The sequence below is a fragment of the Pezoporus wallicus genome, unplaced genomic scaffold (genome assembly GCF_028554395.1).
Source record: "Pezoporus wallicus isolate ANWC-B61680 ecotype Strahan unplaced genomic scaffold, APGP_CSIRO_Pwel_v1 contig_7011, whole genome shotgun sequence".
Lineage (NCBI taxonomy): Eukaryota > Metazoa > Chordata > Aves > Psittaciformes > Psittacidae > Pezoporus > Pezoporus wallicus.
Genome location: NW_026638234.1, coordinates 236 through 22,737, shown reverse-complemented (window position 1 = coordinate 22,737; position 22,502 = coordinate 236). Strand labels below are relative to the sequence as shown.

At 39.3% G+C, this 22,502-nt stretch overlaps 1 long non-coding RNA gene across 4 annotated transcripts; it reads left to right on the top strand.

Moving 5' to 3' along the window:
* The first annotated feature begins 1,770 nt into the window (after positions 1 to 1,770).
* On the top strand, positions 1,771 to 18,640 carry LOC130599536 (uncharacterized). Of its 4 annotated transcripts, none has more exons than XR_008972252.1 (5): positions 1,771 to 2,076; positions 7,692 to 7,817; positions 7,909 to 7,969; positions 11,654 to 11,781; positions 13,271 to 13,425. It is a non-coding gene; the product is annotated as an uncharacterized LOC130599536 (long non-coding RNA). The 4 variants fall into 4 exon arrangements; XR_008972250.1 differs by lacking the exon at positions 1,771 to 2,076 and adding an exon at positions 5,839 to 6,007; XR_008972251.1 differs by lacking the exons at positions 1,771 to 2,076; positions 13,271 to 13,425 and adding an exon at positions 18,506 to 18,640 and having other exon boundaries at positions 7,557 to 7,817.
* The last annotated feature ends 3,862 nt before the right edge of the window (positions 18,641 to 22,502 follow it).

The following is a 22,502-nucleotide window of genomic DNA, read 5'->3' as shown; positions in this document are numbered from 1 at the left end:
ATACACTGTAACAACCAAAACTACTAATTTACAGGAAAGCAGTATGTGAAAAGATTTTTTAGAATACCAGTGTGTGGCTGGATAACAAAAAAAAAAAAAAAAAAGGAAAGGAGGACCTGAACATTTCAGCTGAAACAATATTTCTAGAAAAATAGTGATTGAAAAAAATATTGAAAACATAAGCCAAGTGTTTGGTTTTTTTTTATTTTATTTTTAAACTGTGCTTGAAGTCTTCAATAATGAAAAAAAGGCACAACGTTTTTCCAAGTAGCTGCAGAAGTTGAACGATCACTTTATTACTATCAATAACTACATCAGTGAAAAAAGTCAAGAAATCAGCCTTCTGTACAGCGGCAGTAAAGAAAAACAAAAGTTCGATCTGTTCTTGCTTAAGTACTTCATCCAAGAGGATATTTCCTATCAGGTGCAAACATCTCGAGACACTTTCACGTTTCTTGCAGAGCACAGAAACGAAACAAGACTCTAACCTATATACTGTACTGAAGCACCAGTCGTGCTGCAATGCACAAGTATTAATGACTGAACGACACTGCCCCATACGTGAACTCCACAGTCACTCCTCGGGGAGTCTTACTCCTTCGTTCCTTCCCTTCCTCCCGAAGCCCTGCCGCCCCCCGCAGAGATTTGCTGGAGGTCCTCACTCAGCACCGTCGCGCTAGCTGGGGACAATGGGAGAACAAAAAGCAGGCTTTAATCCCAAAGCCGTGCCGGAGCCCAGGGCCGCTTTGCTACAGGAGGCAGGAGAAATCCGTGGCGTTCTCGGCAGAGGAGCTAAGGGAGAGCCACGGAGTGAGCAGGGGTGATGGAGAGGAAAGCTCGGAGCAGGGTGGAAGTAAACCTTCCCCCAGCTCGCTGGCAACAGGCTGCAAGCCCCCTACAGCCCCACCTCCACGGTAAAGAACGACGCAAAGCAGGAAGCGCCCTCCTGCCTCAGAGCTGCCAGGAAGTTCCCGGGCAGTTGGCGAGGTTGCCTGGTCAGGCGATCCTGTATCGCGGCTGGTGTTCGTGGTGGGCTCCCTCGGCCTCTCCGCTGCCGTGCTGTGGTAGCGCGTGGGGGCTGTATTCTAACCAGCGCGGTAACAATGGGAGATAAGGGAAGAGTCCGCAGTCTTTATACTTTTGCCTACACTGACGGGGTTAGTCTTATGTGTGCCTTACAGTCACACGAGCCTGTGCATACGAGGACTGAATTTGTCGCTGTTATAATTACACATATGATTCAGTATATTGAGTTTCAAAATACATTTCAGCTCTCTCAAAGTTGTTGGCAAGTTGTTGGATACATTTCAGAAGGCAATGCCTTATAATAAAATACACGGTGTGAAAATTTGTCTTAAAAGCCAGAAGCAAAGAAATAGATGGTCTGGAAAATGTTGCAGGTGAACAGTTGATGTACGTGGTCAAGTTTTAGTACTGAGAGAAATGCTTCAGTCTCTTACAGATGTGTGCCATGGATATGTAGTTCCTGTGATTTCAGTGGGACCAGAAATTACACATCAACGGTATCTCAAGTCCCAAAGGAAATCTATAAAGCATGAACCTAGCTATGAATTTTAATGCTTTTCTAAAGTCATTATTCTTACTGTGTTGAAAATGCAGCCATTTAATTGAGATATTAGAAGCACAAGTAAATGTCAGTCTACAGCACCATCCTTGCCTAATTTTAAAAGGCAAGAGTTTGCTAATTCGTTCTTAAACTATAGTTTGGTGGAGGAGCAGAGGATTGTGATATATTTTTGGGGTTTGAGTACTAGCAATCAAAATAATGGAACCACTGAAAGCCAGAATAAAGAGAAAGTGGAAGTGGACAGTACAGTTACTGTAAGCTGGCTCTACTCTAACAAATGTGTATGAAATGTACAGCTGAAGGGTCAAAACAGATTTCTGGAATGCTGTCTTCCAAGAATTCCAAAGAGGTGGCCTAAGATAGGCACTCATGGAACTCTTCATTGGTGGCATTACGGATTTTTGAAGCCTGATTGCTGGAGCTGGGTCTCTTGACTGGAGTTTGAGGACGTCCCCTGGCATGTTTATCACTGTTCTCCATGAATGCAGGTAATGCAAATGCACCTAGAAGAAACTGGAGAATGAAGAAGCTGTTCTCTGTTCTTTATAAATAACTGTGCTTTTTCAAGATTGGTATTTAGAAGTAGCAATCTAAAGATACATTTTCTTAAGCTTCATATGGTAAAAAAAAACAATCCTCAGCCCCTGTCAGTAGTGGGAGTACCACACTAGCAACAGCATGCAGAGACCATTCCTGAGCATGGAGGGGCTCCTGAAGCAACAGGAGGGAAGAGCTCACAGCTTACATGAAGCAGTCTGGTGTCTGCGTTCTGTCCTCTCAGCTACATGAAGCCAAGAAGATGGTTCTGTCCTATTCCTCTTCACCCCTATGCACACTTCAGTACTGAAGACCACCTCATCACTATGCCTTCTTCCTGTTTGAGTGCTTATGGAAAGCTTGACAAAAAAAAACAGTGCATACTCTCATAATTAGGAGCATCTTTTGTTTTGGGGAAAGAAGTGAGAGATGTGAGTCATTCCTGAGTGTTAGTTTCAGAGAAGAGAGAATGAAAGTGGTCAGTGTAAAGAGAAAGGAGCACTTAACTTTGCTTACTGAATGTCAGTAATCAAAGCATGCCTCATATAGCTAGGTACTGGTTACTGTGAGGCAGGTAAAGAGGGATTTTTTTTTATTATTTTTATTTTTTACCCTGACAAAGGAGAACTAGAAATAGAAAAATACCAGCCTAAGCAGTATAGTTGCCTTCAGAAAACTATTTTTCACAATCAAGTGTTTATCATTCTTTTTAAAGGTACTTCAGTTACTCATTTCTAGGAACTGAAGTCTCATGTCCAGAAAAAGCTCCTATTGGTACAAGCTGTAGCTGCCCATCTGCCTAGCAACATAGATCATCACAAACAAACTACTCCGGAGCTCCCTGGCTCCCAAGGACTGCGGCATCCAAATACATTCTCTCTATTGACAGTTAAATACTCATAGTGCATTTCTTTGCCAGCATTGGTTATTTCCCTCATGACTATGACCGCCAATGCAAGGTATGTTCTGGTGGACTATTAAGGCTGTTGGCCAAAACAATGAGATTTGCAGATGTGGCCAGCAATGTTTCTAAATGCGTGGACCAAGCTGATACTAGTTACAGTGACTAAGAGATGCCCAAGCCGCATACCAACCTCATCAATTCAGCTTGACAAAATCTGACACCAATTTTTATTGTTCCTTTATCATCATCATCCCTTCCCCTTTTGACCATTTTTATCACAAGATAAAAAAAAAAGTTTACTAGAGTAAAATCTAACTCTTTGAGGGGAAGATCATGAGTCATCTAGTGACCATATCTTGTATTATTTTTTTCTGTCCTATTACTAGTTTCAGGCCTAACTAGAAGTGATTTCTTTAGGAACTGATTTATTCAGATTGATCCAAGTTACAAATCTTCTTTACTGAGTATCCACCTCATGCTGAATTATTTTGAAAGATTTCAGCAAAATAAGTTAAACAGTTCAAGCTTCAGAGCAAAGTCTTGAATTTTGGCACCGAGTTCTCTCATTGTCACGAGCGTGCTGCTTCTGTCCACTTGAAAAATCCACTCCAAATATGGACAAATGGAGAGACTGAAAATTTTTAGGCTTCATTTGACCAGTGTTTGGGAGGGCCTTCAGGAAGATGCAACTGTGTTTTGTTTGCCCCAGCCATGCTCCAGGCTGGAAATGCAGAAGGAATGAAAAGGGAAAAGGGATTAAGGGGCATCTCAGGGGAATATTGGTGCCTGTGGGCTGGAGGTGGGAAGGCAGCTCATCTGGTTGGATTGCTACAGGGCAATTCAAGCAGCAGTGGTTTGTGATGAAGATTATATTCCCAACAGATTATGTGCATGTGGATCACTGCTGTGCCATGTAGCAGAGTTTTGAAGGTATTTTTATTGGTTTCTTCAGCTTTTAGGAATTTGGAGGTGCTAGTTAGATTCCCAAGTTGAGGAATCACAGGTTAGGTAATTATGGTAGGGTTATTCTGCAGTCCTCAGGTGTTCTCACTGTATATGCATTTTTAATGACAAGATCATACTGAATATTTCCCTCCCTTGAAGTAGTTCTTTTATTTCCCCCTTTTTTCTTTTTTTTTTTTTAATAATTTTTAATTTTTTCATTATTTTGGGGCTGTTGGTTTTCTTTAACATAGTTTTACTTGGGAGGTCTGAATTAATTTAGAAATGCACTAGCTACTTTGATATGACAGCCCTTTATTACTTCATTTCTATAACTGCTGTTGTTAATTCATGCAGTGCTGTATTCAGCTGTGAGAATAAGATTAAATAAATATATTCTGTTTTTTCCTGAATTTATCACAAAGAACTAGACTACATACTTTGCTTGAATTCATCTTGGATGTGATACTGCTGGTGAAGTTAACCAAACCCAAACTTTGAACTTCAGTGGGTTTTGAGTTTTGCTGAGCCTGAACCAGAACTGAACTAGGAAACTCAGGTAACATAAACCTGAACTGAAACTAAATGGAAAAATCATATTAACTTCAGTGGAGAGATACATACATTTGTTTTATGCATGAAACTGATCTCCTTTGGGACATAATTTTAATAAATACTTTTAAATTGTTCAGAATAATCAGGCTTCTATATTTGCCTCAACCCAGATATGAATGTACACACTAAGTGGTGTAGAATGATAGCATTCATAACTTGAAACAAGCAAAATTTAGTCTGTGCAATTTGGGTAAATGTCCATAGGGAAGCTGAAACATAGGGGTTTCTGCTTTTTTTTAATAGTTTTGAAATCTTTGCTTAGACAGCAATGGTATACTTCAGGAATCCAATGGGAGAAATTGTACAGGTAATAGAGAGTCACAATAGAAATGTACTTGAAAGTTCACTATTTGCCATCAGACAAGTATGTATATATATATGGAGTATATACTACTGAAAGAGATCAGAGATTATTAAGTCTAATAAAGTCTAATAAAACAGTAATTCCGAATACTGTTCGTTATTGGACAAGTTCAGAGAGCACTACATGGTTTTTATAATGTTATATATGTTTGATAAACTGAAGATTGTTTTTAGCGCACATGAATGGAAAAGCTATTCTTTATTCCTAACTAAAAAAGGAGTTAGCTGAAGAAATAACTGTAATTGATACACTAAACAACAGGAAGCATATTGAAATTCATTATCTTTGGTGGAGAAATCATACCAAATCCCAGCACTGTGACACATAAGTGGTATTGTTTCTGAATGCATCAAAAATAAGGAAGATAATGAAATTAAAATCTGTGTACCACATACAGGGACTATGTACATGTTAAATCTTATTAATGTTTTCTAAAACATTTCCCATTGCACGGAAAATTCTTTTTCATTAAAACTTACCCTTTAAAGTATATCAGACTTAAAAGAACTATGCATATCATATATATAAACAAGAAAAGGCTACAGAAGGCAACAAAATACACCTATTTGTTCAAATGTGAATGTGGAAAGAGCTAGTCAAGATGAAACTAAGCTGAGGAAAAGTCCATATAAAAGGTCTAAAAAAAAGCCAAACAGTACAGCATGTTAAAATTGAGAGGTAGAGGTAGAATGAAAGTAAATGCTTAAAGGCTTGGAAACAAGAGACCTAAGTAGAGTAGAAGAATGCTGATGTGCATTCTTTGTCCATGTTAATTAAGGACCATATTCAGCCACTAGAAAGTGAAAAGAACAAGGACTAGATTCCGAGATACTGAAACCTATAGAGTTTTTTGTGTTAACTTCAGTGGCACCATGATGAGGACTCTTCTGAAGAGAGTAAAACCACTGCAAACTGATGTGTTACAGGAAATGTCAAGATAGATACCTAATTTTATTGTGCCAGGCAACAAAGCAGTGCTGGAAGCTGAGGTGTTGAAAAAAGCAGGAAATGGTGATAGGAAGGCAAGAAACTAAATGCATATAATTCCATAAATGAGGTAATACTAGTCAAGGAATTTCAAAGGTATTGAAGAATGAACTAACTCATTTGCCATGCACATTTTTTAAAGGAATTACCTTAGAATAAATGTCATTAGATAGTTTAAAAAGGGCTTGAAATTACTGAAAATTACACTGAGCTTTACTCCCCTCTCAAAAGAATTAGCAAATACGGAAAAATAATATGACATATGCAGGGGCTGACAACCAACAGTAGATGAAACAAAACATGTGATACAGACATTTAAAAAATTACTGAAATAGTCTGTCAGGAAAATAAAATAGTGTCAGGTGAGGCCTTATCCTGAAAAAGAAATACTTAAAGATTGGAAAACAACCCATGGAAATAAATGGTGACTTTTTGTAGTGCAAAAAGTTGATACTGGGTGTTGTGGGATTGATTGTGTTTGATAATGTGCAAGTTGATATCTTTAAAAATGTGGAAAAAGAAATTCTTAACAAAATAGTAAAATTTGCAGACTTCTGTGTGCAAAGGAACTGTTTGTTAAGTTGCCAGATAGACTATAGCATGGTAGAAATATGTAAACGCAGTAGAAAGTTGCACTCTCCTACTGAAACTTCTGCCAGCAGCAATAAATTGAAGTAGTCAGTGTTAAAAAAAAAAAAAAAAAAAAGTTAAAATAATATTTAAGTCACACATGATAAATGTGTAAAATTAACTTTCTGAATGCTGATAGGACTTGAAAAATAATTTGATATTTATATAGATACTGAATGTATCCAAGATTATATTCAACAGAAAATCTTCCCCAAAATTTATCTGGGAGCAGGATATTCCATATGACAAGTCTTATGTAGATAACAAAATCTTGGGTCAATCAACCCACTAGTTTGATCTTGGTAACTTTTTTATTCCTTTGGTCATCAAGCCCAGTACTTGGGTCAGAGCAACCACTTAAAGGAACAGAAATTGCTGTATTTTCTCAGGAAATGAGCATATGTGCTTGCTAATAATGCAATATAAATTGCACATTTTACATCAGCTTTTATAATCAATCAGCTTTGCATAGCTGTTTTGTAGTGGCCTCAAAGGAGACTTTAATGTAACAGAACTCTTTATTTTTTATTAAATATTGATTTTGGACTGGAAAAAAAACATCAGAACCTGATATCAGTATTCTCAGGTGTTTACATTGTAATGTGATATAAATAGCTGTTAAACCTCCATATCTAAAATTACAATTTATGGATTAGTTTTTATCCACTGTTGTTTCTTTCTGCTAGTTGTAAGGAGTATGTAAGTGGGCATGCAATTTAAGGTTTGTTAATGACTGGATATTTACAACCTCACTATCCTGACTGTTGGACTGTGGAGCTAGCTGAGATAGTACACAGATCGGTTTCAGTTTTCTTGTCACATAAAAGCAAAACCAGGTAGCTTGTTCCTCAAAATAGCTTTTTTCTTGGCGTATTTTATATACGGTGGCTAAAAGATACCATCGGAAAATGCTGAGTGACACTATGCATTTTTAATGTTTGTATGGCAGTATTTTAAAATAGGGTAAGGAACAGTATGGACATTTTTAACTTTCATATAGACACACACACATGTACACAGTAAAGTTAGCCAATAATTTTCACAGGCAATAAAGCAAGTATATGGATAAGATTCTTCTTTAAAAACCACTCTATTTTCCAGTTTTAGATCTCTCAACATTGCAGAGAAATCCTCAGCTGCTGGTTGAGAGGCCTTGGCATTGACTAGGAATGTCAGAGGAGAAAGAGTCCTATAATTATGGAGAAGAAAATTTCTGTTGACAGAAAGATGGAGAGTAACTCTTCTGCAAGGTGAATTCTGGCCTTTAGGCCTATTCTCTGGTATTTAAGAGAAACCTAGTTTACATCCTCTTGCTAATAAGCGGCTACTCCAGCTTCTCAGAACATTATAAAGAAAGGCACAGAAGAAGAGGAAGCCAGTATGCTTAAACAAGGTAAAGAAAGTTAGTAGACGGGAGAAGATGTCTTCCGGAAACTTTTGGAAATGCAGAAAACCTGTGAGTTCATAAATTCTGTTGCCTTAACATGATAGGCAGATCACAACTGAGCTTGAGGACTGACTTGCCAAGGCATGAGAAAAAGCCCAACCAAAATCAAACCAAAACCCAAGCAGTATCAGGAACAGAAGCCTTGCCAAAGAGTGGGTAGGCCCTGTAGATCGTCAAGGTGTAAAAGGAACACTCAGAGAAAGCAAGACCGTAAGAGAAGACTACATTCAAGTTCTTGCATCTGTGTTCACAGTGCAACAGCTGGAACTTGGCATTATGGGGCATTTAGCATATCTGTCTCAAACATAACTGCAAGGCAGATAAAATAAGCAAGACATCATAGAGACCAGGTGGACTACATCTAGGAGTTCTAAGAAAACTCGAGTATCAAAGAGCTGACTTACTAACTGCAGTGTGTCGCCTTTCCCTGCTAACCAGGTGGCAAAGGCAAACACAAAGACCCAGGCAACTACACACAAGTGAGCCTGTTGCGTTGTCTATGCTGAGTAAGTAATATCTGTCCTACAGAGCAGAATCACTGTACGCATAATAAATATGACAATATAGCTTTTGTTGCATTATATCAAGGATTACAGATCTATGTGGACAAGGGAGATGTCAGATCTAATAGTTACCAGGATTTGTAGGGACAATGAGGTTCCCAGACAAAGCATCATTAAAAAAATAAATAAATAAAAAATGCATCTTTATGCAACAAGGAGCAGCAAGAGGAATGGATCAAAAAATGGCTAAATGACAGGAAACAGAAGTAAAACAGAAATAAAAGGTCAGTTTTCATAGAGGGAGATCACAAGAAGAGTCTGCAGGGACCTGTGCTGTGACTTGTGCTGCTTAATGTACTCATAAATGATCTAGAAAAAGAGGGTGAGCAGTGAAATATCACAGATTGCTAATGATATTAAGCTATTCAGGTAAAGGAAAGGTAGAGGACAAATTGTGATGCAGTTGAAAGGGTGATTGTGAAGAACTAAAGACACCTTACAAGGCTGAGTGACTGGATAATAAAATAGCAGATAAAATTTGATACAGTTGTGTAAAGTAGTGCACAAGGGAAAAAAATTATATATACAAGGATGGGCTGTAAGCTGATTTTCCACTCAGAAATGAGATCCTTGGGTTTTAATGAATATTTCTATGAAAATACCAGCACAATGTTCCCTTTTACTGAGAAAAGCAAATCAAATACTGGAAATTATTAAAAGTGGAACAGAACAAACTAGAACATTGTAGCACATCCACCCCAGTATCAATCCATAGTTCTCTGCATATTAAATAGTATGTACAGTTCTTTCCTTCACATCTCAAAAAAAAGCATAATAGAACTAGGAGTGATTCAGAAAAGATTTAACAAGGATAATCAGAGAAAACAGAATGGTTCTGTATGAGGTATACCTATGGGCTGTTAACACTGAAAAAAACAGATGACTATGGGGAGATACAACAGAGGTCTACAAAATCACCAGTGGCAGAGAACAGATGAAGATGGAGACACTTAGTGTTGTTTTGCAACATGAGTACTAAGAATATTAATGGAGCTGGTAGGAGGCATGTTCGAAACAAAAAAGTTGTGTTCTCTACATAATTGTAAGCAGAGGCAATCTTTGCTGCAAGATACTGTATGTTGCTGCAAGATGCAAAGGGTTTAGGAGATAAACCCAACTGGCAAATTAACAGAAGAAAAGTCCATTAAATATAAGGACTGTTAAATAAGAAAACATCCCCCACTATCCACATTGTAGAAACCTCCAAACCACGGATTACTGGACACTGGTAATGCTTGAAGATAACATGCTTACTTTGTTTGTAAGCTCTTCCTTGGGCATCCTTTATTGGCTGCTGCTGGAAACCAGATACCAAATTAGATGAGTTTGAAGTTCCAAATATTACAGTTTGTCAGGCAAATACTATAGAAAAGAGAAGATTAAGAAACCATGAAGTTTAACATTATCACAGAACCGTAGAATATCTCAAGTTGTAAGGGACCCATATGGATCATGGAGTCCAACTACCTGCTCCTTGCAGGACTACCGAAAACTAAACCATGTGACTAGAAGTATCATCCAGGTGCTCCTTGAACTCTGACACGATTGGTGCTATAATTGCTTTTGCGGGCAGCCTGTTCCAGTGACTGACCATCCTCTCAGTGAAGAACCTTTTCCTCATGTCCAGTCTGAACTTCCCCTGACACAGCTTCATTCCATTTCCTTGTGTTCTATCGCTGGTCACCGTGGAGAGGCGATCAGCACCTCCTCCCCTTCCACTGCCCCCCCTAGAGGAAGTTGTGGACTGTTGAGTGCACCTCTGAGCTTTCTCAAAGATGAACAAGCCAAGTGACCTCAGCTGCTCATTGTAAGTCTTGCCCTCAAGACCTTTCAACATCTTCATCGCCCTCCTTTGGACACACTCCGTGGTGGATTTTATTTTACTATGATCAGAGTCATAAAAGGTTGGGAGAAACACTGATGTCTTCAGGGATTAAAAATCTTAATCCATATAGCTGGAAAGTAGTGTCAAAACCAGTTACACATTGAAGTAGGTCACCCATGTGTAAACACCTCACAGCAGCCCTCTGCAGGGAAGGCATGCTGGTGTCTGAGTGTTCTGCTGGTGATGACTGGGACAGCTGCTAGCTACAAAGGTGTATCACTGAGCAGAGGGAGAAAATTAACTTAGAAAGCAAGAAAAGAAAGAGCGAGCACATGGTGGAAAAAAGGATACCTCCTTGTGTAAAAAGAGGCACCTCAAGATCCTTCTCCAAAAATAAAAGGAAAATCTTCATGAATTGTCAAAAATACTTTTTTGTTTTGTTTTGGTTTGGTTTTAAGGTGGCCACTGCCATTTTGAGAAACAGAAAAGACATGAGTGCAAATGTGGGAGGTAAGAATGCAAGAGGGAGCATGACTGTATCATGAGAAGAAGCCAGTGTAATTTCCCCCTTTGTGGTTGTATGCTCACAACTTCTCTCCTTACGCGTGTATGGTAGGACATATTACCTCAATGCAGCTTGAATTGAAACCTTTTTTATTCATTTGCATAAAGGTAACCTGAAAACAGACTGTATCAAAGATGCTCATCTTTGCTCATCAGCTGTTGCACATTCACCAGATTATAATGCTTGCTGCATTGAACTGTATTAGCTAAGGTTGATTATCCTTTCTACTTTCTCTTCTTCTTCATTAAAAATCCTTTTGCACTGGAGCTTTGTATGCTTTGTTTCAACTAGAGAGTTACTGGGAAACTTAAGCAAAATCAGTTATTTTTTACTTATATAGCATAAGGAAAATACATTTTCTGTTAGTCACCATTTGAAATGTCACACAATCATGATGGAAAAGATGAAATTTGGCTTGTGGCACCATTAAGGAAAACAATCTAAGTCTGAAGAAAATAAATCTTTATTTTGATGCTGGAGATATTTAAAACTGAAATATCTGTATTGATGCAGCAAGAAACACTACTCATTCTAGGTTATATATAGCTAAAATCATTTACAGTCCTATATGAATATCAAGCTGCTGTAGTGCTGATTATGCTCCTCACAAAGTTACCTTACACCCTTAGTAATGGCCTTAAATTTGCTTCTAACTATTCATTCTGCCACTGACATTTCCGTTGCAGATGCTGTGCCATTTTGGAGGTGGCAGGTCCAGGCCCTGTGTCTTCCCTACACTAGCAGGGCACTGGAAAGATGACCACATTTAGAAGATCAGACATCTAGGAAGGGATAGTGACTCCATCAGTGGTATGTAAACTCCAGAACTTAATTGCAGTCTCTATCACAGGTGTGTAAAATCAGTGTCACACACAAACCTTGTCACTTGACTAGGAATATGGTTAATTCTTGAATAGGTGAATTTTATTTAAATATTATATTTACAATAGATAATACCATATACTGTTAATAGGATATCATTAATGTATAGGATACATAGTATAAACAATATATAAATATATATATTATAAATAAGTGTTCTAAATAATATAAATAATTAGATAATATTCTTCTTCTAACCCTAAAATGAAACATGTAAAAGAAGGTGTACTGTGGGAGTCATGTTCAATCTCTCAGTTGCTTCTGTTGGCTTGGAAGAAGCAGTGACTTAACACCTTTTCTCTCAGAACTTAACAGTGGCAAAGTCAGTGTCATAATTTTGAGATGCAACTGGAAGTTGTTGCAGAAAGCCCTGTTTCGTAGTTTATGATACTGTTGGGAAAAGGAACAACAAATGCTTGGAAAACTTCCCTAGTTCTGAATTTTTTCTTCTGTGGAGCCCATACAGTGACACGTGTCTGTTGCCTGTAAAAAAAAATGTATATTGTTGTCTCTTTGGCTAAGAGGTAGATGATGCTTAGTGCTATCTGGGGTTTGTGTAAAAATTATGACGCAGAGTTTTGTATATGTGCCATAATTTATTACACACTGATTTTTACTACCCTGGAAAGCAACATGAAAAAAGACAGTTTTTTCTTGTGAAAATCTAAACTAGAAATATTTTTGCTGCTTATGTTTCCAGCCTTTTAAACTTGCTCTTGTTTTTCCAGTTGCTTATAAATTTCCAACACCAAAATACTACTCTTTCTAAAATGCCCCAAATTCTTCCTGTTCCTTCCCCTTTAAAAAAATAAAGGGGGGAGGAGGTGTCAGCCTGATGCAACACACAGGACAGTTAAAGCTTGGCAAGCCTATAAACAATGGAAAACAAACAAATAAAAATTATTTGGATGTTTGCCTGAGCCTGAACTCAGCCTGAATGTTCTGGACACAAAAAACCCCAATGCACCCCAACACCCCCTCCCACCCCCCCCCAAAAAAAAAGCCACAAAAAACAAGTCCAGGAAGGTTTCAGCTGTTTCTCAGGATGAAATTAGGAAGAAATGTGTTCTTTTAGATTTGTGTACAACCCTTAAACTTTTAACTGAAAACTCAGTCCTCTGGAACCAGATTTTAATCAATATAGGTGCTGCCCTGGTGTCAGAGTAGTTCTGTTCCTTTCAGGTTTACTCCAGATTTCATATTATGAGTGCCCGAGGCTCTGACCACTGTGCACACATGTACAGCATGTCCAAGACACCTGATGCATTCCACATATGTAGAATATGGTTCTGCATCCTACATACAAGAGAATCTGGTCTCGGTGACTACATACCATGTGTATTAGTTGATTATATTCTGTGCCTGGCTTATTGAACACTGACTTTGAGACCTATTAGAAACAAACTTGATTCTCTCCACAGGGCAGAAGAGGACAATCCTTCATATTATCATCTCCAAGCAAAATTACAGATGTCTAAAGAATGACAGTTGCCCAGGCACAGTAGAAACTTTGATGATTTCTCCAAAGTTCCTGCTTCTCCAACTAATACAGAAGCGGACTAATTCAAGTTGCTTGCTCCAGCACCCACACCTCCAGTGGAGAGAATGTCTCTTCTGTCTCTTCAGCATTGTTGCTGCTGAGGTTCTGAGGAGACAGATAACTCACTGAATATGAGAGGACAAGGAGCAGGGTTACTGCAGGCAAGGAGATATGTACAAATGGGGAGGGGGGTGGGGAGAAGAGATCTCTGAGATTAAGGAGATGATAGAGTCAGATGGTACAGATAGGAATTCAGCCTCAGTAAAAGTGTCTGTAAGACTAGTCTCGGGCATCAGGCTTCTTTTGATAAATACTGCTTTTGCTTTGCTTTTTGGATTAGGATTGGCAGGTCTTGCTTTACATCTTAGATACATCCTATGATGTTCTGTAATATTAGGACTTTGTCTAGTTTAATAAAAAGTAAATAACTTCCCATAGCACAACTCAAATACATCTTATTTCAGCTAGTTGACCATTTGATCAGGGGAGCTGGCTTTTCAATGTATTGGGGAACTGCCCTGTTCAGTGACCACTGGCATTAACCTAGCAATGAGAGTATTATTTAGAGTAGCTAAGTACCAGGAAGGGAGAGTTAGCAGTTATAAAGCAGATGAGCTACGTAACACAGTGTTTGGTACTCTGTTTCATGTAGGAAATGTCCATTCCAGGTATAAAGTACCTGTGACAATTTGAGCACTGTTTTTCATTACATTTTCATTTTCAGGGCTGTTCAGCCTGGAGAAGAGAAGGCTGTGTGGAGACCTCATAGCAGCCTTCCAGTATCTGAAGGGGTGCTGTAGGGGTGATGGAGAGGGACTCTTCATTAGGGACTGTAGTGATAGGACAAGGGGTAACGGGTTAAAACTTAAACAGGGGAAGTTTAGATTGGATATAAGGAAGAAATTCTTTACTCTAAGGGTGGTGAGGTACTGGAATGGGTTGCCCAGTGAAGTTGTGAATGCTCCATCCCTGGTGGTGTTCAAGGACAGGTTGGACAGAGCCTTGGGTGAGATGGTTTAGTGTGAGGTGTCCCTGCCCATGGAAGGGGGATTGGAACTAGATGATCTTAAGGTCCTTTCCAACCCTAACTATTCTATGATTCTATCATTAGTTTCCCATGTAGACAATTGGCACTGTGTAATTACTACTTTATTAAATGGATGTAGTCTGGTTCTTCAGAAAATGTATTAATTCAGACTTCTAAGTGTGAAATATGGGATTTACATTCAATACTGATACACATAAACTTTACAAGTCAGAGTAGATATGTTACCGTCATTTTTTATATACTTACGCTACTAGAGACACATCTTGGCTATAGCAAAGATAAGGTTGTGTTAAAAAAATTAAAAATTAACATGTTTGGGATTTTCTCTGAAGTTAGTAGGATTCTGCTGTGAGTATTCACAAGTTAGTTTTTAGGCACTTTGAATTTTCTATATTCTTTAGCTTTGTTGTAATTTTTAACTGGAAGTCTTAAAAATTATGTTCTGCCTGAAACTTGGCTACAGTAGTCCCAATTTCACATACCTGGGGAAAAAAATCCTCAGTCAATACATACAAAATTCAGTTGAGCCTCATTGTGAAAAGACCTGCTATGACATACAGGTTGGAAGGTGAAGGAAAAAAATGTGAATCAAGTAATTTTTCAGGTTTTGTTTTTCATAACTGAGTTTATACACCAAGAGATAAACTTTATGTGCTGTGAGCATAACTGTTATGTGCAATGCTTATAAACTCGATGATGTGTGCACTCATAAGCATGATAGTCTGTGCATTCATAAACTCGATGGGCACTACACATAAAAATATTGGCTATCTGGAGTTATGCTAATTTTATTCTCCAGAAGGGAAAGAATTTATGGGCAATGCACTTAACAGAGAACAAAGAAGTGGGTTTGTGCAGCCACTGGCATAGTGAGTTTCATGAGCAGCTGCTGCTGAATGAAATCTTTCACATTTCCACAGACTTGCCACCTTTACCCAGTCCATTCTACAATGTAAAAAGTGGCAGATTTCTTGTGAATGACAGATTTTTTGTGAAAGTTTAAAATACTGTTTATGAAAAAACACCAGTGCAGATGCATAAAACCCAGCAACAAAAGAAAAGCAGAAGTCCTTTTTCTCTTCCACTCACGATCAAGTTTCACAGCACTTAAGCAAACACCACACCTCATCTTCACTTATGCAACCAATGCTTATTGATAGTCCATCATCCCCAATATAAAACACTTTTTTCCATACATCATATAATTGTATAAGGCTTCCACAATTAATACCGGTGCAGAAAAAAGGTAAGCGGAAGGAGGTCTACAGTATTTGCATACAAATAACAGAAGCTGATGTGACTGACAGAAGTGGTGGATAAAGTCAAACATAGCTCAACATGCTTAGCATCTTAAACCACTGTTTAAGAGCCAAAATGCAAATTTTAGACATTTATATTTAAACTAGATCTAAGACTTTATTTAAAAATCTCCAAATACATTGACACTGACAACACTTGACCACAAGTTTATTCAGTCTGTAGTTACGACTTTGTCATTGTGTAAATGTATCCTAAACAAATCAGTGTGACTGCAGGAGTTTCAGACAGCTGTAGCACACTTGTGTACTAGCTGTGTGTCTTGTGTTGCCACAGATTTACTCAATATATAAAACCTGGAACTGACCTTAGTGCAACAACACATGCCAATACACACTCCCATAAAGGGAAAACCACTAATAAAGAGCAACTATTCAACTATTTGTTCTGTAACGCTTATAGGCCAGTTCTTGCCCAGCAAGTGTTGCCAAAACACAAGCATCTGGCCCAGCTCAGGATTTCCTGAACTGGTTTGAGGATGGTTCAAGCCATTTTTGGTCAGGTCTTTTCACAAACATATCTCTGCTGAATAAATGAACACTCTTCTGGGGAGGGTCTGGACCCCTCACAAAGTTTTCCGATTTCCTGAGAACTGAGAACTGACACTTCTCCAAACCTTTTTTTTTTTTTTTTTTTTTTTTTAACTTAGCAGGTGAGTTCAGCAGGCAAGTAGTTTAATAATAGAGTCCCTTTGGGGTAGAAGTCACTAACATTGATGCTAGGACATAGATAGCCCCGTAGCCTCTTTAAAAGAATGGGAATGGAAAACTGGAAGGTCCAACAGAGTCAAGTCAGCCTAACTCACCACAAACCATCTAGTGACCTTCTGGACTCATCCCCCCTGTTACACCTCTAGAGGGGACTGGGACCTGACTTAACCACAGGAAGAGTGAGCTGGCTGACATGCTAGCACCGAATTGTTTATATGACATTATTCTTCCCACCCCGGTTTCAGATTTGTGTCCACACCTGCTTCCCCCACAGGTGCTTGTGGCATTCTGCCCTTCCCAGACTGTTACAGCCAGCCTGGGGAGCCTATAGCAGGAATACTTGAGGGATATCCTCGCACTAGCAGAAAAACACTGCCTGGCAGCTGACATGCTATTTTAGTAGTTCCATTCTGGCTGGACTACCCCTGTGGGATTTGATACCACAGGCCTGGTTGGCTGTGCCGCTGGCATGCAGGAGTGATCACGATAAGGCAGGGGTATTCTCAGCATAAGGTCAGCACCAACCTTGCCTGCTTTGCCAGTTCCTTGGAATAGCTCACAGAGGTGAAGCTGCAGGCCCCTAGAAAGTGTGCCCTACAAAAAAGGAGCACTAGCCCACATAGCAATTAGCCTACATTAGCAGTGCCACAGAATACACTCAAGGGCCACAACACTCTGGATAGCCAGGGATCCAAGTTTGAAATAAAGGTAATGTACACACAGCTGGTTTGGTTTATATCATAGAATCATAGAATGGTTTGGGTTGGAAGGGACCTTAAGATCATCTAGTTCCAACCCCCTGCCACAGACAAGGACACCTTCCACAAGATGAGGATGCTCAAAGCCTCATCCAGCCTGGCCTTGAACACTGCCAGGGATGGGACAGCCTCAGCTTCTCTGGGCAACCTGTTCTGGTGTCTCACCACCCTCACAGTAAAGGCACACTGGAAAGAAACTCTTCATTCTGATTTCATTGGACTGAGTGGACTGCCTTTTGATTAGACCCATCTCTCATAATTTTTTTTTTTTTAATAATAATGATCAGCCACCTTGTGATTTGACAGACCCTTCTTGGGCGGAGGTCTTGAATAAAAGAGGTTCAAAGAAGTTCTGTGAAAACTGATGCAGGGTTGAGAATTGATCCTGGTTAATTAGTTAACCATTTCTCACTTTGGGAAAAGCTGAACTCTTCAAGTTGAACTGCTAATGCTTCTGTTTGGTTGGCTAAGTGGCCAAGCTCTATACGTGTAACCCCAAATAAATCACAGTTTACAGTTCTAATTGCTCAACAGATAGTGCAGGGTCACATACTGGAGCTTTGGGGTAGTTCAGTGTCTGAGGTACTAAGGGAATCTGAAAACCTGAAATAATGTATTGGACTGGGAGGAGATAGAGGATCTGGGAGGAAAAAGGGATAGACAACCAAGCATTCTTGCTTGTGCTGCTCAAAGAATGATTTCTAGGTATGATGAAATGCCCTAAGTGGCAAGCTTAGAGAAATGTAATGTAGAACTTGTCACAATTTCTTAATCTTAGCTAGCAGGAGGTTTCTTGCTTATGTAGGTACCTAGTAGAACGTACTTCTAAGAACTTTCTTGAACAGATTTGTGAAGTCTGGATACTGCAGATACCACGTGTTGGAGCTTCACAGGAAATATCCCTCTAGAGGGAGCACATAAAGGTTTCTGCTGACGTCAGGAACAAAGTTTCCATTTTAGCCAGCAAAGAGGTAGGTTCTGCTGCACAACTGGAGTAAGGAAATTTCATTTTGTATCACTGGGTGAGCTTCAAAAGAAGCTGCCAAAGAAGGACCTGATTATAACAGGGTTGAGGACAGTTTTTGACTTCCAGGAATTCCTACAGAGAAGCAAAAGCTTTACGTTGAATAGGTGTACGTAAATTCAACTTAGCTGTGTTACAATCAGCAGAACCAAATACAAATTTTTAGAGACATGACTTGTGTTGTACTAGTCCTTCTGGATGTGAGTGAAATTTTATGATTAAATTAACATAATGTCTTTTTCATCTTTTTCAAACACAGGGAAACCAGATCCCTCTAGGAGTTGGAAACTGAGGATGTAAAGAAGCTCACAGATGGGAAACATTTGACATTGTAGCACTTGTTTTGCAAAAGTTTTAAAGAACTGCAATTTTTCAGGATGCCTGATTTTAACAGGAAACTGCTTTCCTACAAATGTATTTATCATGGAAAGTGGTTTCAGAAGGACTTCTGTGATACTATTTCAAAGTATACATTTCCCCTAAAATAAGTAACACAGTTTCCCCTAAAATAAGTAACACAGCCTCTTTCCCAGAGGCTTCCTCCCCCAAAAAAACTCCATTGTTTTGGGGAAGGACTTTTAAACTGAGGAACTTGTCATACGTAGGAGTGTGATCTTCAACCTACCTCTTTGTAGAGTGAGAACACCAAGGAATACATGACTGCCATTGAGGAGAATATCGGAGAAAATGCAGGGAGCTGTACATGTTTTTTTCGTAGCAAGCCTCATCCGGCAGCAACAGCAGCAATTCCAGGACCTTCTGGTCCAGAGGCGTGCCAACCTACACAATATGCAGTACTGGCTGTCAATCCAAACCTTGTACTATCAAAGCCAGGCTCTGATGATGACTCAAAAGCATATCTATCTACATTTGAATAGGTTACCATGGCAACCTCTCTGGCCTAAAAAGAGATGGACCACATTAGTTACTTAGCAGAACCTTTTTGACAGGCGAAACACAAGCTGCTCACTCCAGATGATGGTTTGATTTAGAATTAAGTCTGTCTGAGTGCTGCCATGGTGTTCTCTGAAGTGTTAATGATGTAACCCAGAGAGAAGAACTTCTTTTGGGACTTCAGTTTGTGGCCTAGTACCACAGGGACTGAGCTATGTGGTGGCTTTCCCTGAGAAACACAAGTTAACAGAACAGTTGACATCATCACCTTTTTTCTATATTCTGAAGATCTTCCAAGCTGGGTCTGCTGGCCTAAGAAGGCCACTTTCAAAGAGGATATGCAGGATACCAAGAATTATTTGAATTGCTACTGGCACAATACATCATCTAGCCAGAAACATCTATTCAAAGCACAAATACTAAGTCCTGGAAAGGTCAGAGTGCCCATGACTGGTGTGAAGGAAGCCTGGAGTTGTGACAGAAATGCACACACTCCAAAACAAAACTGCATGGCTACACGGGCTTTTTAGGGTTTGGATCACAGAATGAAGACTTCCAGAACATACAGTAAAGAGGCAAATAGACCCCTCTACTCAGTGTAGGAACATTGGAAAGGGAAAAACTGGATATGTTACCCATAACTGCACTCCACTATCAGTTAACTGTGTGGGTGAAACAACAAAATCAGTATATATAGTTTGAAGCAGGGATAGATGGATCCAAGCTGGTAAGATACTGAGCAGCTTCCATAGACTTGGGAAGTATTTAGCCCTTTAATTAAGAAAACATCTTCATCCCCCAAATGGTAGAGACTGTCTTACTGATACAGTGTGTACTCAGAAGGCTGCAAAAATTACTATTGACATAACTATACTGCTTTAATTCTATGATTGGCAGAACACTGGCTTGAATAACTGAAAAGATATTTTTAAATACTAGTTATGTGAGTAGACATTCCTAGCTCAGGAGTTACGAAGTCCCAGTAATCTTCCACAGGAAGTGAGGACGGTTCCAAAAGTACCTATTGCTTCTAACATTTTGGAACCCAGGTAGATAAATTTGGCATCATATACAGGCTTGTAGACTATGCCCACAATCATCAGCAAACAAAACAACAAATAAATGAGCAGACCTGGCCACTGTGGATGCAAGAAGTGCCATGTTTAGCACACCAGTAGTCCATCCTTTCACTACCAGAAGAAAAGTTTAAAAAACAGTTAAAACCCAAACAGACTTAACAAGTGATTCCTTTCTAATCTTTACTGGGTAGAAGCCTCAAAGGATGAAACTAATACTATGTAATTTTCAGCTTTCCCCTCTAATGTATTGATATGTCTACTTCTTTGATAAAAGAGAAGTAGGAACACAAGTATTTCTTTCTGACTTTACATTTATCTGTATCATTCTTCCCTTAGATGACAAAGTGTGTGCTTTTTCCCCCCTAATACCAATAATAATAATAGCCATCAGTCTGAGAAACCTGTAATTTCTACAGTATACTTTCTGAGCAGTCCTGCACCTCGAGGAGCTCTTGAATTATTTAAGTTCCAATTACAACCACTTCTGCACTGGTCCTAAATCTACTTTTTAAGAGCACAGATGAAAAAAAAAAAAAAAGAGGAAAACAGTAGGAATATGTTTCTCAGCACAGTCACAATGAAAGGAGAGGCAGAAGAGTCAACTGAGGTTGTCTGTAAGGGAAATTTATGTTCAATTAAGATACTGTAATTTAATGTTTTGAATGTTGTGTATCAGGTCACTTTGTACCTACTGAACTAGGAAAACTTTTATACTGATTTTTGTTTCTTTTACATCTGTTCTATTTCTCTAGACTGTTGTGTGTTTTTTTTTTTTCTCTTAGATCTTATTACTCCATACTGTATCCTTTCCTCCTCATTTTTATGGCCTTTTTGTTTGGGTTTTGGGAGGTTTTTTCCCTCTCAAGTTTTCTGCTTATTGTTGTTCCTTTTGGCCCAACATATTCGGCTTTCTGAGGGGTTAATCTCTCAGGAGAAGAAAAACAAGTATTTCTTAGGATCCTGCCTACTAAGTCATAAAGAATGCATGCAAACTCCTATTTTCAAGTGTGATTCTGAAATACTGTCGACCTACTCTAGGTGGTTTCTTAATAGAGTTTAAAAAAAGAAAAAAAGGACTCTCAGGCTTTCCTGGTTTGACAGTTCCTTCCTTAAGGAAAAAAAAAAAAAAGATACAATAACATTGTTATGTTGAACAAAGTAGGAGAAATTAACAAATATTTGAATCCCCTTCTTCCAGATCACGAGTTGTTTCTCCTTGCTCCATCTTTAGTCTATTATCTCAGTTACTTCTCTCCAAAGCTAACCTCTTAGAAAGTAATGTCTCTTGCTGCCATATTTATTTTTGGCCTGTTGTATGGAGTTCACTAGCAAAACCAGTTAAAATGTACCTTCATGTTCTGCCCCTTACTCCCACCCACATCTATGCAATACCAACTTCTCGGTTACTCCAGTACAGCCATTTATGGGATGCGTTACACAACAGATCTGACCTGGTTTTAAAATCAAAACAAAACTTCCCTAGATGGAACAAGATTCTGGCTGAGTCCCAGCTTGGAAGACCTTCACTTCCCAAATGCTAGGCCTAAATTTACCTGTATCTGCTGCACAGAAAAAGACTCCTAGCTCCCAGGGCCAGGATCAAGCTCTGTCCTGTTCCCACCCCATGTGCCAGGTTTCCAGGTGAGGCACGATTCTGGTAGAGTTCCAGCCTGGAAGACACTCAGATCCCTAACTCCAGCCCTAAACATAATGGCACCAGAGGACACAAGTCCACTTCTGCAAGTCCATGCTGACTCCAGTTCCAGGTTCTGTGGCTGGAGCAGGACTGGCAGAACCGCAGTTCACAATGGCCTTGTTCCTTCCTTGTTCCTACCAGCTTCGACACTTCAACTGTGGAGGACCTAAACAGATAATGCTGTAGACCGTCTGTAGTGTGTATACATGCTTTTAATGAAATGGACATTTCAGAGGGTACTGTTGTACAAGCGAACTGTACAGGTTATTCATTATCAAGACAATATTAATAAGACAAAGATATATGTGAGGTGTCCCTGCCCATGGCAGGGGGGTTGGAACTAGATGATTCTGAGGTCCTTTCCAACCCTAACTATTCTATGATTCTATGATTCTTATCAAGGTTTACAAAGTCCTCCTGGGGATCCCCAAGAGCAGAGCTGCCCTTCCTCCCTTACTGATGAACTGGGCTGAGCACATGCAGCCAATGCCCTTCCATATGCTTTGGATTTCCTGTACAGTACACCGTGTGTGCAGGTACTCCAGGCCAGAATATGATGATACTAGCTTGGGAGCCCCTGTGTAGAA